This window comes from Trichosurus vulpecula, chromosome 8, assembly GCF_011100635.1.
Source record: "Trichosurus vulpecula isolate mTriVul1 chromosome 8, mTriVul1.pri, whole genome shotgun sequence".
Classification (NCBI taxonomy): domain Eukaryota; kingdom Metazoa; phylum Chordata; class Mammalia; order Diprotodontia; family Phalangeridae; genus Trichosurus; species Trichosurus vulpecula.
Genome location: NC_050580.1, coordinates 77,196,147 through 77,211,444, shown reverse-complemented (window position 1 = coordinate 77,211,444; position 15,298 = coordinate 77,196,147).

Genomic DNA, 15,298 nt, shown 5'->3' with positions numbered 1-15,298 from the left:
AAGCTAAATTCAAGAGGATTCTTCTTTAGGTTTAGACTATATTAGACGTTGTCTGAGGTCCTTTTCAACTTTTCTGATCAGCTGGCATCACATTTGAGAAAAGCTGACTCAGGGTCACTTAAAGAGCAACCACTCTCCCCCTGCTGGCAGAAGGCAGCTACTACTCCTATTTAAAATAAAATCTCAAACTGGCCTTTGCAGGGGACTCATTTCAAGTCGATTCAATTCAACAAAAACTTTAAGCCCTGGGGAAGATACAAAGACTTAGGATATGTACCTGGCATTATGAACCTTACAGTGTAGTAGATAAGACATATTCAAATGACTATAATGCACAATAACATGATATGTGCATTACAATGCTATAGAAGGGGGCAGCTAGATGGCACAGTGAGTAAAGCACTAGCCCTGGATTCAGGGGGATCTGGAGTTCAAATCCGACCTTAGACACTTGACACTTACTAGCTGTGTGACCTTGGGCAAGTCACTTAACCCCGATTGCCTTGCCTTCCCCTCTCCAAAAAAAAACAAAAACAAAACCATGTTATAGAAGGGCTATGTATGATATGATAGGGAAAAGGTCATCATCAAAGGAGGGCAGAGTTTTTTGGTTAATTTAATATAATAGTTGACCGTGGTTTAAACATAAATACTGTCATATTGAACTTGTTGAAAATGTTCCTAAAATACTTGAGTATAATTTCCTGCCTTAGTAAATATAGCAAAGTGAACCTCATTTAATCATGTATGCATTCAGGTACAGACTGGAAGATAACTTGTCTAGATGTTTTAAAAGAGATTATTGCTTAGGCAGGGTTGGACTAAATGATTTTTGAGGTCCTTTGTAACTTTGAAATTCTATAATTCTATGATCTAGTATCTTGGAGAATCTTGGAGCTGTCAATAGGTCTATAGAGTATAGTAGATAAGAGGCTGTGTAAGAACGATTGATTGGGTTGCATGTTTACTGGTCCCAGTACATGCCCTTGAAATTTCTTTTCTTTTCTTTAAAAAACAAGTGTTTTATTTCAGGTTGTTTTCCCATCACTTCAGTCTAGAAAAATTCTGTTTAATGGATAGGGTTAGTGTTAGTTAATTGCAATTTTGCTGTGCTGCTTTTAATGATCTGTCTGACTGAGTAAAAAGGTTCAGTTGACCTATTCTGTTTTTCTTTGGTCCATGAGCCCAAAGCAGACCGGGTGTGGTTCAGTAGAGAATCCTGAGTTTCTGGGCTTGTTTTGGCAGTATCATAGAAACACAAATTTAGACTGGGAAGAGACTAGTCCAATCCCCTCCTTTTTACAGATGAAGAAACTGAGGCCCAGAGAGGTTAAATGATTTGTTCAAGGTAACAAAGCTACTGAGTTGGGATTCAAACACAGGTCCTCTGACTCCAAATCCAGTGTCCTTCTTAACATGCCATACTTCCTCATTTTCCTATATCTAAAAGTGGTCATAATATCACAGAATCACAGGGTTGGGAGGTATACCAAGAGCCATGTAATCCAACTCAGCTGAATGAGAATCCTTTTTACAATATACCTCATATAGCCTGAAACCTTCCAATGAAGAGAAACCCACTACCTCCCCTAATTGTGAGGAAAGTGTTCCTTTCATCAAGTTTACATCTGTAGCTTGTTCCCTGAATTACACTCCCTAAGAGCCCCTCCTCCATGTAGAGCCATATGCATGAATCTTGTAGTAGTTAGGCACCAGAAATAGTTGTGAAACACATAACAATGCCCCATTTCATCAATGGCGAAACCTTGGTGACCACAAATGGGCAATGCCACCAAATGCTCCACTGTGATAATGGCCTGGCCTTCGGAGAACCAATAAACAAAGGTCAGCATGAAAACAGCAAGAGCTCACCCCAGTGCCTTGTATCTAGTAGGCACTTAACAAATGTTTGCTTGCTGCAGGACCTAGCTGTCACCCTGACCTATAAATTAGGGTAGCAAATAAACTAGGGAACCAACCAGGGTCTAAATCTGGGCACTGATGGACTGGAGGAATCTTTAGAGGAATTTATTTTACCTAAGTTATTTCTGGATATACGCCACCCCATCAGCTAACCCTTCTGAGTGATGAGAAGCAAAACCAAAGAAACAAAACCAAAGAAATTATAGTAACAGACCCCCAAAAAGTTCATTTCAGAGAAAATTGTAAGCCTGGAGCTGCTTTTTAGGAGATATACAAAATCACAAATAGGTATTAATTTCCAGTCTTCCAGGGACAGACAACATGGCTGGGAGAACAGACTGTCTCCAGCATTTGTCTGAAAGATACAGATGGATGGACCGTAAAATTGGGCATTCAGTAAACAGTGAAAGGGTTGCACTAGATCATCTTTAAGGATTCTCCCTAAAAAGTCTGTGGTCCTATGACTCTAGGTTAAAGGTCACAGAGATGAGAACCTCAAACCTATAACATTGTTGGACAAAAGTTATTTAGTGGGTATAGTAGCAAAGGTAAGCAAAACTCTACCAGGATAGGATGCCAGAACCAGAAAGAATCTTAGCTAACATCTAATCTAATGCCCTGATTTTACAGTTGTGGAAACTGGGACCCAAAAAGGGAAAATGACTTGGTCTGGTCACAGGGAATCAGGAGACCTGTGTTTGAATCCCAGCTCATGTGACCTTAGGAAATTCACTTGCATACTCTGAACTTTAATTTCTTCATCTGTAAAATGTACCTAACAGCTTCTAGGGTTGTTGTGAGGGTCAAATGAAATGATGTAAGTGAAGTGCTTTGTAAAACCTCAGAGTGGTATGTAAATGTAAGCTATTTTTCTTTCTTTCTTTGGAAGCAATTGGGGTTAAGTGACTTACCTAGGGTCACACAGCTAGCAAATGTCTGAGACTAGATTTGAACTTAGGTCCTCCTAACTCCAGGGCTGGTGCTCTATCTACTGCACCACCTAGTTGCCCCAGCTATTTCTTTTAATGATTCTCATTGGAACCAGGAGTAGAAGAACTCAGGCTTCTTGACTCCATATTCAGGGTTCGTTCTATTATGCCAAGTTCATGATACTAGGAATGTGAAAATTAAAGCGTCCGGTCCCTATCACATAACTTGACTCTACTGCTTTTTCTAGCAGGGTTTCATATGTAGTAGATATTCAGCAAAGGGACTGTTGAACTGAACTTAATGGAAAGGAGGAAAGGCTCTTGCTATCTCTATAAACTTAGCAGTGACTGACCACACAGCTGGGCTTTGGATCCAGTGAGGAGGCAAATGTACATCGCCAGTATGGTTCCATGGATACCTGCCTCCATGGCTTCAGTCAAGCTTCCCTCAGCTGTGGCTGTATCTGCCTCCTCGAAACAGTTCCCTTCCACCTTCAGAGATGAACTTCTCTCTATTCCAACTGTTTTCAAAGACTCCTTCTGTTCCTTATGGGGTGCCCATTCCACTGGGATTTCCCATACCTTTAATTGCTCCTGCTCCACAGTACACTGACGTAAATGGGGAAGAGCCAAGCAAGAGGGTTTAAGAGGATCTGGTTCTATGATCCCAAAGGAATGAATAAGAAAACATTCATTAAGCACGTGCCATGTACTGACTGTTGTTCTGTGTTCTGGAGACACAGACAGAGAAAGGGGACATTCCCTGCTCTCCAAGAGTTCACCTTCTAATTATAACATATGTAAATGGGTGCTGCTACAGTGCAGATGGCAAGGGCCAGGTGTCCTTAGAGTACAGTGGCAGGCTGGAGGGGATATGCCTGGGGGTCTGGAAAGCATAATAGCAAGAAAGATGGTGAGTTCCAAATCCACTTAAGGAGCAATGGCAGATATTAAAGCCTGGTAGCCCACCCTCTGGGGCAGCTAGGTGTCCTAGTGAATAAAGTACTGGGCCTGGGGTCAGGAAGACTCATCTTCCTTGCCTCAGACACTTCTTCACTATGTGACCTTGGCAAGTTGCTTAACCGTATTTGCCTTGGTTTCCTCATTTATAAAATGAGCTGGAAAAGGAAATGGTAAACCACTCTAGTATGTTTACTGAGAAAACTCCAAATGAGGTTACAAAGAGTCAGATGTGACCAATCAACTACAAAACAGCCCACCATTTTACTAGAAGAATTGTAGTTGGTTTATCCAAGTGGTGTGAGTGACCATGTCTTTGGTTATAGGTGCTGGAAAGGAAGTAGTGTGCATAAGGGTAAAGGCTCTAGATTACTTCTCATGGGAACAAGGATGGACATGTCAGATCTGGTAGGAACTGGGAATGGGGGCAGAAAAGGGGAAAGTTTTCCCACCCCTCACATACAGCTCCTGCTGTGCCCTCAGGCCTCCTGTGGAGATCTAAGAAAGAATTACTCAAAACCCACAGTGTAACTCTCTGCATGCCCCCCATGCACATCCCACCATCCTTACGGTGAGCCTTTTCTTCCCTCCTCCCAAATCTGCTGAAATTAATCACCTTTCTAGCAGGCCTGCTGGCTACTATTAACCTAGTCAAACATCTGAACTGCTTTGGGTGGTCTTGTGAAGGTTAATGAGGGCTAAGACTGTCTGGGCCTCCTGGAGGTTGCTGTCACCCCTTGTCATGCCCCAGAGCCCTATTCTGGCCTCTTCCTGTCGCCGGGACATCATTAGAAATGTTAATTATTAATTATCACTAAAAGCCCTTTTTGCTGCATTGCTGTTCTTGATCTCTCTCACTATCTCTCTTTTTTTCCCCTTTCCTTCTGTAACTGGATCCTCACTCTCAAATCTCCTGCCTTTGCTCTGCTCACCTCTCTACCTGCTGCCAGGAGAGTTGGAGGTGCCCTGGGTAAAAGGTATGTGGATGGGGCAGGGGGAGGGAGAAACATCTGGCCAGTTCTCTTGGCTGCAGCATCCTGTGCTGAGCCACCACTTCTTTCTTTCAGGTAAAATCCTAGTTTTGAACTTTGAGAACTCAAGGGCACAGAAGCAGGGCAGTGGCTGGGTTTTATCAATTCACAGTATTTTTGATGAGCCTTAAATGACCTTTTCTTCACTTCACCGCAACATCTCTTTAACTTAGTATATTTCGTCTCGAATCTCTACCTTTGGTGATCATGGTCAGCCTTATAAATAGGCAGGTGAGGCAGCTGTCTTTGAGATTAAGTTTGAGGGGCACCCAGAAGACATATTCCTCTCCCCATGCAAAACTATTTCCTCTATTCTGACCCAATGCCTGGACTTTTCTATTAGAGATTCAGTTCTCTGTATAGTGAAGGCTTTCCAGTTTCCAAGAGTCTCCTAAAATAATTAAAATATCCCTGGGAAAAGTGACCTCATAAACCTTATCTCTCAACTGTTATCAATTAATCATATAACAGAGATACTAGCCCTGGGAATGGCGTGTGGGATAAACAGGAGAGAAGAAAATAGAAATGGGAAGATGCCAAAGAAAAACTTCTCTTTTATTATTTTTCCTAGGACTTCTAAATTGTAAGCTCCTTAAGGGCAGGGATTATGAATCATTCATCTTTGTATTTCTCATAGATCATAGAGCCTTGCACCTAATAGACAGTCGTAAATGCTGATTGGTTGAATGAATGATTGGCAGGGCCTGTTGATGTGCATTATAGACTGAATCTAGAAATGGTCATTAAAAACACATTTAAAACAAGGAAGAGATTTCCTGGGCTGGGGTAGGAGAGATTGTGGAGAAGTCGAGAAGGAGGAGTGAACCAGGAAAAACTCGGGGCCCAGAAGAACTACCTAATTTGTCATACCCCATCCTAGGAGTGGTTCTGTTCATTGTGTGTGTATAAATATAAATATATATATATATATGTGTGTGTGTGTATGTATGCATATGTGGATGTGTATATATATACATACCCACATACATACATGTGCATATATGTGCGTATATATCTATACATCTATACATCCATATATAGTTATAAATATGGATAGATAGTATGTATATATCCATATATTCCAGAATATGTCGATAGAATAGCTTCATTATGTAGAACCCTACTTTGTAATGTCGTCTTCTTCATGGTAAAATTTTACCTGCCCTATATCAAAATACTCTTTTTGATAAATTACACTGTCAACAAGTTCAGTGGTTGTTTTTGTGTCTCTGTTCCCAAATAGAATGTAAAGTCCTTGAGGACAGGAACCAACTTTTTTCATTCTTTTAAAAAAAAATCTTGATGGTACCCAGTACTGAATATATAGCTCAGTAGATGTTGTCTAACTTTACTCAGGCTAACATTTTTCTCAGAGAAGAAAACATGGTTATCTACTACTTATTCTGAAAAGAACTCTCTTTGACTTATTTCAGAAGAACCATAGAGTTGTAATATCTTAGAGGTAGAAAGCACCTTGGAAGGCACGTCATGAATAGCTAGCTTATAGAAGAGCCCTAACCTGTGCCAAAGGAAAAGATGAAACTGCTCCTCCCTCTCTCTGTTGCTTAAGACCCTAAGGTGCCAGGGGAAGGAAGAAGGTGATTCCCACTGAGGAGGATGGTCCCCATTATCCCCAAAGTTAGACTTTCCCAGTTCTCACCCAATGTGGGAATCCCTTCCCCAGCATCTTTAACAGGTGGTTATCTAGCCTCTATTTAAGAATTTCTAGTAATGGGTCACTCACTTTCATGAGGAAACTTGTTCCATGGATGGACTGCTCTAATTGTTTAGAAAGTCATTTCTTGTGTTGAAACAAAACTCTGCCTCTTTTAACTGCTGTCTATTCATTCTAGTGCCTCCCTTTGCAAAACTTTGGGTAATTCTATTTCCTCTTCCATAAGACAGCTCTCCAAATAATTCAAGACAAATATTACATCTCTCTTTAAGTCTTTTCCAGATTAAATATTACCAGTTCATTCAACCAATTTTCATAAGATATAGTTTCTAAACTCCTTACTGCCCTAGGCACCATTTCCTGAACACGTTCCAATAATCAATGTGCCTCTTACAATGTGGCACTCAGAAATAAACACAATAAATACAGTTGAGTATATAAGACTATTATCTTCCAAGGCTGGGACACTACAATTCTACTAATTCAGACAAAGATTATAGTACCATTATTGTCAGTCACATTACACTGTTGACATACTGAGCATATTCTTTTAAGAATTCTCAGGTCTTTTTCGCATGAACTCCTTTGGAGCCAGGGTCCCCTTATGTGGTTCTTGTGCAAATGATTATTTGAACCACAATGCATGACTTCACATTTATTGTCACAAATTTGATCTTGTTGATTTCAACACAGTATTCCAAACTGGCAACATATTTTTGAACCTTGATTCTGTCTCATAACATTAGCTATTCTTCCCAACTTTGTGCCTTCCAATTTGATAAATATACCTTATGCCTTCATCCAATTTATTGATAATAACTGAAAGGGTAGCCATTGGGTGATGAATTTTTTTCAATCATAGCATCTCATCTATCAAGCTATCTAGGGATTGCTATTTACATTAGTGGATGGCATCTCTATACTAATAAATTCATAAATGTTTGTTGTTTTCCCTCAGTAAAAGGTAAACTCCTTGAAGATAGAGACTATTTGGCTTCTGTCTTTGTATCCCCTGTGCTTATAGCAATGTGTGGCATATAGAAGCTACTTAACAAATTGCTGTTGAATTTTCTGAATGTTGAGCAGGACCAAGGACAAAGTTCTGTGGCAAGCCACCAGATATGCCCTTTCAGACTGACATGGGGTCATTAAGCAAGACTTTGGGTCCAATTATTTATCCAGCCCTGGAGCCACTAAACCATAGTATCATTTTTCTATCTCCACTGCTGGGACATCATAAGACATTGTCAAGTGTCTTTTGAAATTTAAATGCTTTCTACTTATGTCATTCTCCTGATCTGAATGAAGGAGGTTCTTATTCAAAGTGTTGCCAATATATATCTGGGCAGCATAAACTCTTAACTCTAGAATTCAAGACCCCCTACAATTTGGCTCTAATGTACCTATCCTTTTTTAGCCCATACCACTCCCATTTGCACATTATTCCCCTCATTGAATTGTAAGGTGTTTGGCTTTTTTCCAGAGAATTGTCTTTACATTCTCTACTGCTAGCAAAATGCCATGTACATAGTAGGTGCTTAATAATTGTTTGTTGTGTTGAATTGAATCACACTTATTTGTGTCCTTTGTGTCTCTGTTCCCAAGTAGACTGTAAGGTCCTTGAGGATAGGAACCAACTTTTTTCATTCTTTTAAAAAAATCTTCATGGTGCCCAGTACTGAGTATATAGCTCAATAGATGTTGTCTAACTTTACTCAGACTAGCCCTTTTCTCAGAGAAGAAAATATGGCTATCTACTACTTATTCTGAAAATAATGGGTCTCTCTTTGACTTATTTCAGAACAACCACAGAATTGTAAAATCTTAGAGCAGGAAAGCACCTTGGATGCTTTCAAAGGATGAAGAAGAAAATATAAATGTAGAGTGACTTGAACTTTCAGAAATCTCAATTGAAAAGCAAATTTTAAAAGTTGAAGATGTTATTTTGTTGAATGAATAGCTGTAGAAGCTAGATTTGGGTTTTGGTATTCAGATTATTGTAAGGAAAAAGGTAAGGCTAGCTGGCTGTTTCAGCCAGTTTTTCCAAGGTGTGGTTGTTCCTTGGTAGAAAAATCATTATAAAAAGTGTGGTCCTAAGCTTTGTAGGTCAACAGATTTGGTCAGTTCTCCCAGGGGTAATCAGGCTCTGAGGGATTGATTCACACTAAATAGACTGGTGTGGGGACTGATCAGCAAACCAGAATGCCAATTTATTAATTTACACTAAGATAGGGGACTATAATAATCATGGTGGCTAGTCAGGGCACCCTTTTCCTAGAAAAATATTGTCAAGTTCTTAGTGTCATAGGCTCATAGATTTAGAGCCATAGGGAACCCTAGAGGTCATCTAAACTGCCTCATTTTCCAGATGAGACAATTGTGCCCCAAAGAGGTTAAGTGTCTTGCCCAAGGTTACTGGCCATCAAAACATCCTGTCATTACAGCAACACTTGATTCATACCTTGTAATATGTTACAGTTTCTAAAATTATAGCTTCTTTTGCATTAGTTTACATTTAAGATTAGAGGCTCCCTGGTGAGATTGAGAGCCACTTAATCTCATTCGCAACATGTTTACAAATCATCTTTTAATATGAGTTTGTTAGCACAGCAAGAAAGGCAATGGGGCACTTGGAAGTGGGGGAGGAAGAAGGGAGCAGGTGCAGCTATTGTGCTAGAGGAGTGCACCAATGTTTCTGTCCTGTGTATTAGAGCTATGACTAGTCAGAGTATTTAAGCAGAGAGAACTGATGCAGGCATTGCCAGTTATTTATTTAGGAAAGCCCTCATAATTCTGTGGGTGCAGACAGATCAAGTCTGCAGATAAAGGAAAGAGAGGGAGGAATCAGATAGGAGATGGGAGAGGGGGTCATTGCTGTAATGAGGTGGTATAGCTGCATAGAGTGCTCTATGATCCTTGAGTATTTTCCTTCTGTGTAGGCATCCACATGCTCTGCCAGGCAGGTGTGTTGAATTCCTGGAAAACAATAAGGAGGATATACCCTGAGAATGGCCATAAGGACATTTAAAATGTGTATAACTGTGCTATCCAGCCATCTTGACGTTGTGCCTTAGGATCAGTGAAACATGGGTTCATAATAAATATCTTCTTAAGAGTCCATTCCATCAAAGGCTCATCTAAGACAATTATCGTTAGGAGTTTGGTGAGGTTGTTTCTGTATACTATCTATCCTATTTCTATATATTACCCACCCTATCCACTTGTTGAGAATTCTCAGGTGTTATTATAATCAAATATCACCTTTAAGGATCCCTTCCAACAATGTGTCTCTCATCCAGATATAAAAATTCCTCAAGATTCCTTGAAAGATATATAGACAATGAAAACTTAGTCCAGTGACCCTCTCATCATAAATATTAGGCAAGGCATAAAAGAGGGAAATGTATGCTTGCCAAAATGGTTTGCCACTGTCATGGAAGACATCCAGGACAGAACCTAGGTTGAAAAGAGATTCACCATGCATGGTGAGGTCGTCCAGATAATTCTGTTTATGAATGACATTATGCTGGGTGTTTCAATCCCTGGAGCATTGCAGTACCTTTTGGAAAAGAGCCATGACCACTCAAAAGAGTTTGTCCTGGCCATTCATGCAGGAAAGCACCAGGTTATGACATGCAGTTGAGTGGACAACCTATAGAGCTTATCCATTTCTGTATGTCTCTTGGATAGTTAAAAATAATAGCTCACATTTAGAAAGTGTTTTAAGGTTTGCAAAGTGCTTTACACATATTATCTCATTTGGCCCTCACAACAACCCTGTGATGTAGGTGTTATTTTTATCCCCATCTCACAGATGATGAAGCTAAGGAGTCAAGTGAAATAATATTTGTTTAAAAACATTTAGCACAGTGGTACATAGTAGGTGCTATGCAAACATTTGTTCCCTTTCCTTTCTCTTCAAATGACTTGGCCAGGGTCTCCCAGCTAGTAAGTAGTTGAGGCGGAATTTAAATTCAGATCTTCCTACCTTCAGGCACACCGTTCTATCTATATCACAATCTGCACCAAGTCTCCACAACTGCCTAGCTGCCTAGATAACATGAATGAACAAAGAATTGGGTCTAGAATGAAACAGGAGGAGGAGAGCCAACTAGATTAGCTCTGGGCAATTGCAAAGCTCTTTTAATGACTCTAAACTCTCCTAGAAAAGAAGGCCTGTCTTTTTAATATTGGTATTATGTTAGTATTGTTATATGGCCACAAGTCATAGAATGCTACAGTCTCTGAAGATTAAAAATGAGTGTCACCCTGAGGTCAATGGTGAGACACATGGTCAGTGTGAGCAGACTGCAGTATGTTTCAAATAAGAAATTATGAAAGAGAATTTGGGTAAAAGATTCTGTAAAAGCAATGTGTGGGTGAAAAAGAGGAACCTCTGTAGGGCTGTTAAGGCAGGATATGCCCAGAGGATGAGCGAGTCATTGATGGGTCCTGACCTACATTTCTGAAGAAGGCACGCACACCAATAAGATGATACATTCATTTGGGCATTTAGATATCCTAGTCAAAGGGATTTATCCTTTATGGGCTTGAATGCTTTGTGTCTCCTAAATCTTCATCCCTTTAGCCTGGGCTGACTCTACCCAAATATATGGACCACTGAGGAGATTTGGGGGAAAAAAGTCACTTTTTGATGCAGATACTAAGTACAAAGGGAGCTGGAAAATCTACAGTGATGTGCTTAGGGGGAAGTGTTCCTCTGCTTGAATTGCATAAGGTGTGCTGAGTTCCTCAGAGAATCTTGCCAGCTTAGTAAGTGAGGCTGGAGAGAAGCAGCAGTAGCACCACCCCAGGATGTCAGCAGCAGTACCAGATGTAGGGTTAATTTTCTCTTGGCTCTCATCAAGGCTCCTGGTGATCTGAGGCATTCAGCTCCTGGCTCCTCCTTGTTTCTGAGAACCTCTATGCAGAGGTGGAAGACAAGCTACTTATTAAGCATAAATAGCCCAGAAAATGTGCATGGGCCATTCCCATTGTTTCATGAGACATTCCTTACTGGACAATGAGCACATTAGAATGATTATCCCTATGTTCTCAGTGGTGAAGTGGAGCTTTAAAGAAACTGGGAACAGAATCTGGCCAAGTGCTATCGGTGATTCTCTGAATTAGGCACATGCCTAAAAGAGCACTGGGTTGGGACACAGGACACCTGGGTCTTAGTTCCTACTCCATTGCCAACCTTTGGCAAGTCATCTTTAGGTTCCTCTCCAGGTTTCATTATTTCCTTCTGTAAAATAGAGGAATCAAATTAGAATCATAAGATCATTAATTTCAAGCCAGAAAGGATCTTGATAGCTATCTAGTCCAATTTTACAGATGAGGAAACTGAGACCAGGAGAGATGAAATGATTTGCCCAAGGTCACACAGGTCATTAGTGACAGGTCCTCTGACTCCAAATCCAACATTCTTTCCACTGCATCATGGTTAGATAGTCTTTACCTACACCTAGCATAGATCCTTGATAAATGCATATTGATTGATTAATCTATGGTTCCTTTTTGTTAAAAAAAAAAAGGCTGTGGAATCCTAAGAAAACAATAGGATAGGGAAGAGTATTCCCAGACTGCTGCCTATCACCACTAAATGATGCTCCCATACTGCATCGGATGCTGCATTGCCTGAGAATTCTAATGCAGCTGGGAGCTGCTAGGGGGACCTGAGCCCCCCAAGTGACTTCTAAAGCTTTGTCCTGCAAGGTGACAAGTTCAGAGAAGGCATTCTGTCCTCTAGCTCAGGAGATAACCCCAAAACCCAGTAGTGTGAGATGTGCCAAGAGGAGGACCTAGTTTGCCAAAGCGTTAGCCCAGGTGTCCTGGCCTGCTACCAGTTCTGACAATCATTTTGTGCTTCCTTCAGCTGCCTCTTGTGGTTTTAACATCCTCTTGCAGCCATTCGTTCCCTATCCTGAGCAGCCATGTAACGGTGCTAGATGGAATGGTGGAATCGAAAGTCTGAGCCCAAATGGGCTTTTGTCTACTTTGAATCCTTGGTGGAAGCAGGAACTAGGTCTTGAGTCTATGGCAGGAACTATGGTCTTGAGTCTATTCTAAAAGAATCTCTTGGGACTACCATTCAAATAAGCAAATTCAAATGTAGTGTGGGCTATGGTTGAGTTATGATACTGTAATAAGCAAAAACCCTGAGTTTGGAGTTAGAGGAGCTGAGTTCAAATTCCTCCTTCGCTACTTATCACTTGTCTGACCTTATTTAAGTCACTTCAACTATTTGGGACTCGATTTCCTCATCTGTAAAAATGAAGAAGTTGGATTAAGGTGAACTCGGACTAAACCCCCTTCTAGCTCAAAATCCTGTGAATTAAGTACATATCTAACACTGAGCTCCAGTGTCAAAACTGAGATATCAATGGCCTTTGAAGGGATGTTTTTACCATAGCAATCACTGGGATCGAGCATTCTCAGAGAGGAAGAAGCAGGCACTGGGCAGATTAGTGGAAATAGGTTTTAGTGGTAGAGTTGGGGGAAGGGAAAATGCTGACAGTGGCTATGAGGCCTAGGCTCTCAAAGGTCAGAGAAGCTGAGGAAGGGCTAGGATTGTGAGGTCACAGAATCCTAGATTTAAAACTGGAAGGAACATTAGGAGCCAGCTAGTCCAACCTTTCCATTTTTATGGATGAGGAACTTGGGGCCCAGAGAAGACAGATAACTTGTACAAAATCACACATAGAGTAAAAGAACAGAACAAAGATTAGAACTCACGTTCTCTGACTCCATCCAAACCTAGCAATTTTCCTACCACCCCACTATAGCTCATGTTTATAAAGCCCTTTATAGTTTCAAACACTTCCTCACACTCCTCTGTGAGGCAGATAGTACAAAGATGGTGGTGGTGATGATGATGATTTCATAAAAGATGAAGAAGCCAAGGTTCAGACAAGTTGTTTGTAGTCATACTTCAAGTAAATAGCCATGGCAGTCTGCTGACTCCAGGCCCACTGTTCTTTCCAGATACTACATTGCTTACAATCCTCAGCCTGTTCCTTGTGTAGGTGGGAGTTTTTAGCTATCTGTGGGGTGGAAATAAATACTAGACTTCACTTTGGTGATAAGCCCAGTAGGGAAGCAGGGCTCAGAGATAAGTTCCTTGGGTTATTTCACCAGCTCCTGGACCAGAGATGGGACTTTTGAGGAACTAAGTTCCTGGAGAGAAGTGATTTGAGGCCAGTCTTGGGATGGGAGAGGGGATCTGGGCAAAGCAAAGGCCTGAATGGAGCAGAAGCAGGAGCAAGGAGGCTTCACCCTGGTTTGGGTGTATCAACGCCAAAAAAAGAGGAAGCAAATGACTGTGTAAAGGGTATCACTTCCCACATACACACATACCAACATTTCTGAGCCTTTTTCTATCCTTGAAAAAAAAATTCTGTCCACAGTCAGGCTCTATGAAGCAAGTCTGGATTCAATCAGGGCCAGATGTTCCAGGGATCTGGTTTGGTCCAAGATCCATCACCATTAATTCTAACGTTAACCCCAGGATGGACTTCAAACTGAGACTTCTCCCAAGGGGGCAGGAACAGCAGCAGGCAATTTATGGCCTTTCTGGTTTGTCTTCTGTCTAAGACTCCATGGAGTTTGCTTTCCTCTGCAGCTACAAAAGTTGCCCAAGTCCTTAGAATGACCCAAGATCGAGGGAAGGTCATTTTCAACCCCAAAACCCTATTCTCCACAATGAAGGAATATGCAGAGAGGAAGGGGAGAGCTTCAAGTGACAAGCAAAGCTGTTTGTGGCTTCCGCAAGAATGACAGTAATCTGCTCAGAAGGGAAAGCCTGGGACCTTATCCTTTAGAAGGAGAGATTAAAAGACTGAAGTTGTGACAGTGGCTTAGCTAGTGTTCTTCGCCATAGACCCACAGGGTGCCGGGGAACCAGCTGCTGTTGGAGAAAGCCAACGTGGGGGGCCGCCAATAGCAGGCTATTGAAAACAAATGGGCCGAAAAGTGATCCTGATCCCATCGATTAGAGCCAATGCTGACAGAACAGCCTAAAATGACTCACTCGGCATCAAAAACTGTAAGAAAATCAAAATCAATGAGCCAAAGTTGAACCTTATGTAACCTCTGTGGCTGATTTTTAACATCATGGCCCTCCCCTCCACCACCCAGACAAACATCCCCCACAACATTAGTCCCTGAAGCCCTCGCCACTTTGCTGAGGGTCACTCACAATGATGAGTCCAGGATTAGAAATGTCATTCATGGTCACCTTGTGGTGCACTCAAGCTCGTTATTATCTAAAGACAGCGCTGTAATTGTGGGAGGAAGGAATGGATTCACCAGGAGAAAGGGGTAGGCAGGGAGGAAGGATAATAATAACTGACATTTATAGAGTACACAAGTTAACAAAGTGTTCTGCATGTATTTTCTCTTTTGAGAAACAATCCTGTGAAGTAAGGACTTCAGGTACTATCATCACCATTGCACAGATGAAGGAACTCAGGGCATGCCCATGATCACACAGCTAGCTTCAGAGGAAGGACTTGAACCCAGGTCTTCTTAATTCCAAATGCAGCAAGCTATCTATCCACTATACCAAACTGCCTCTCCAGTAGTGTACCTAGGTCATTGAGTTCTATTGTGTTCTCATTATCTTCTAGGCTGAGGGAACCATTTTTAGCTCATGGGTAGACATCCCTTAACTTTGTCAGCTGCTCCAGAATTCTTAAAATTACTGAGTCATTTCTTGGTGGGACCCTGCCAAAGGGGTGGCAGTTATGGCAAAGGACATAATAGGCTAAGCAGCAGTC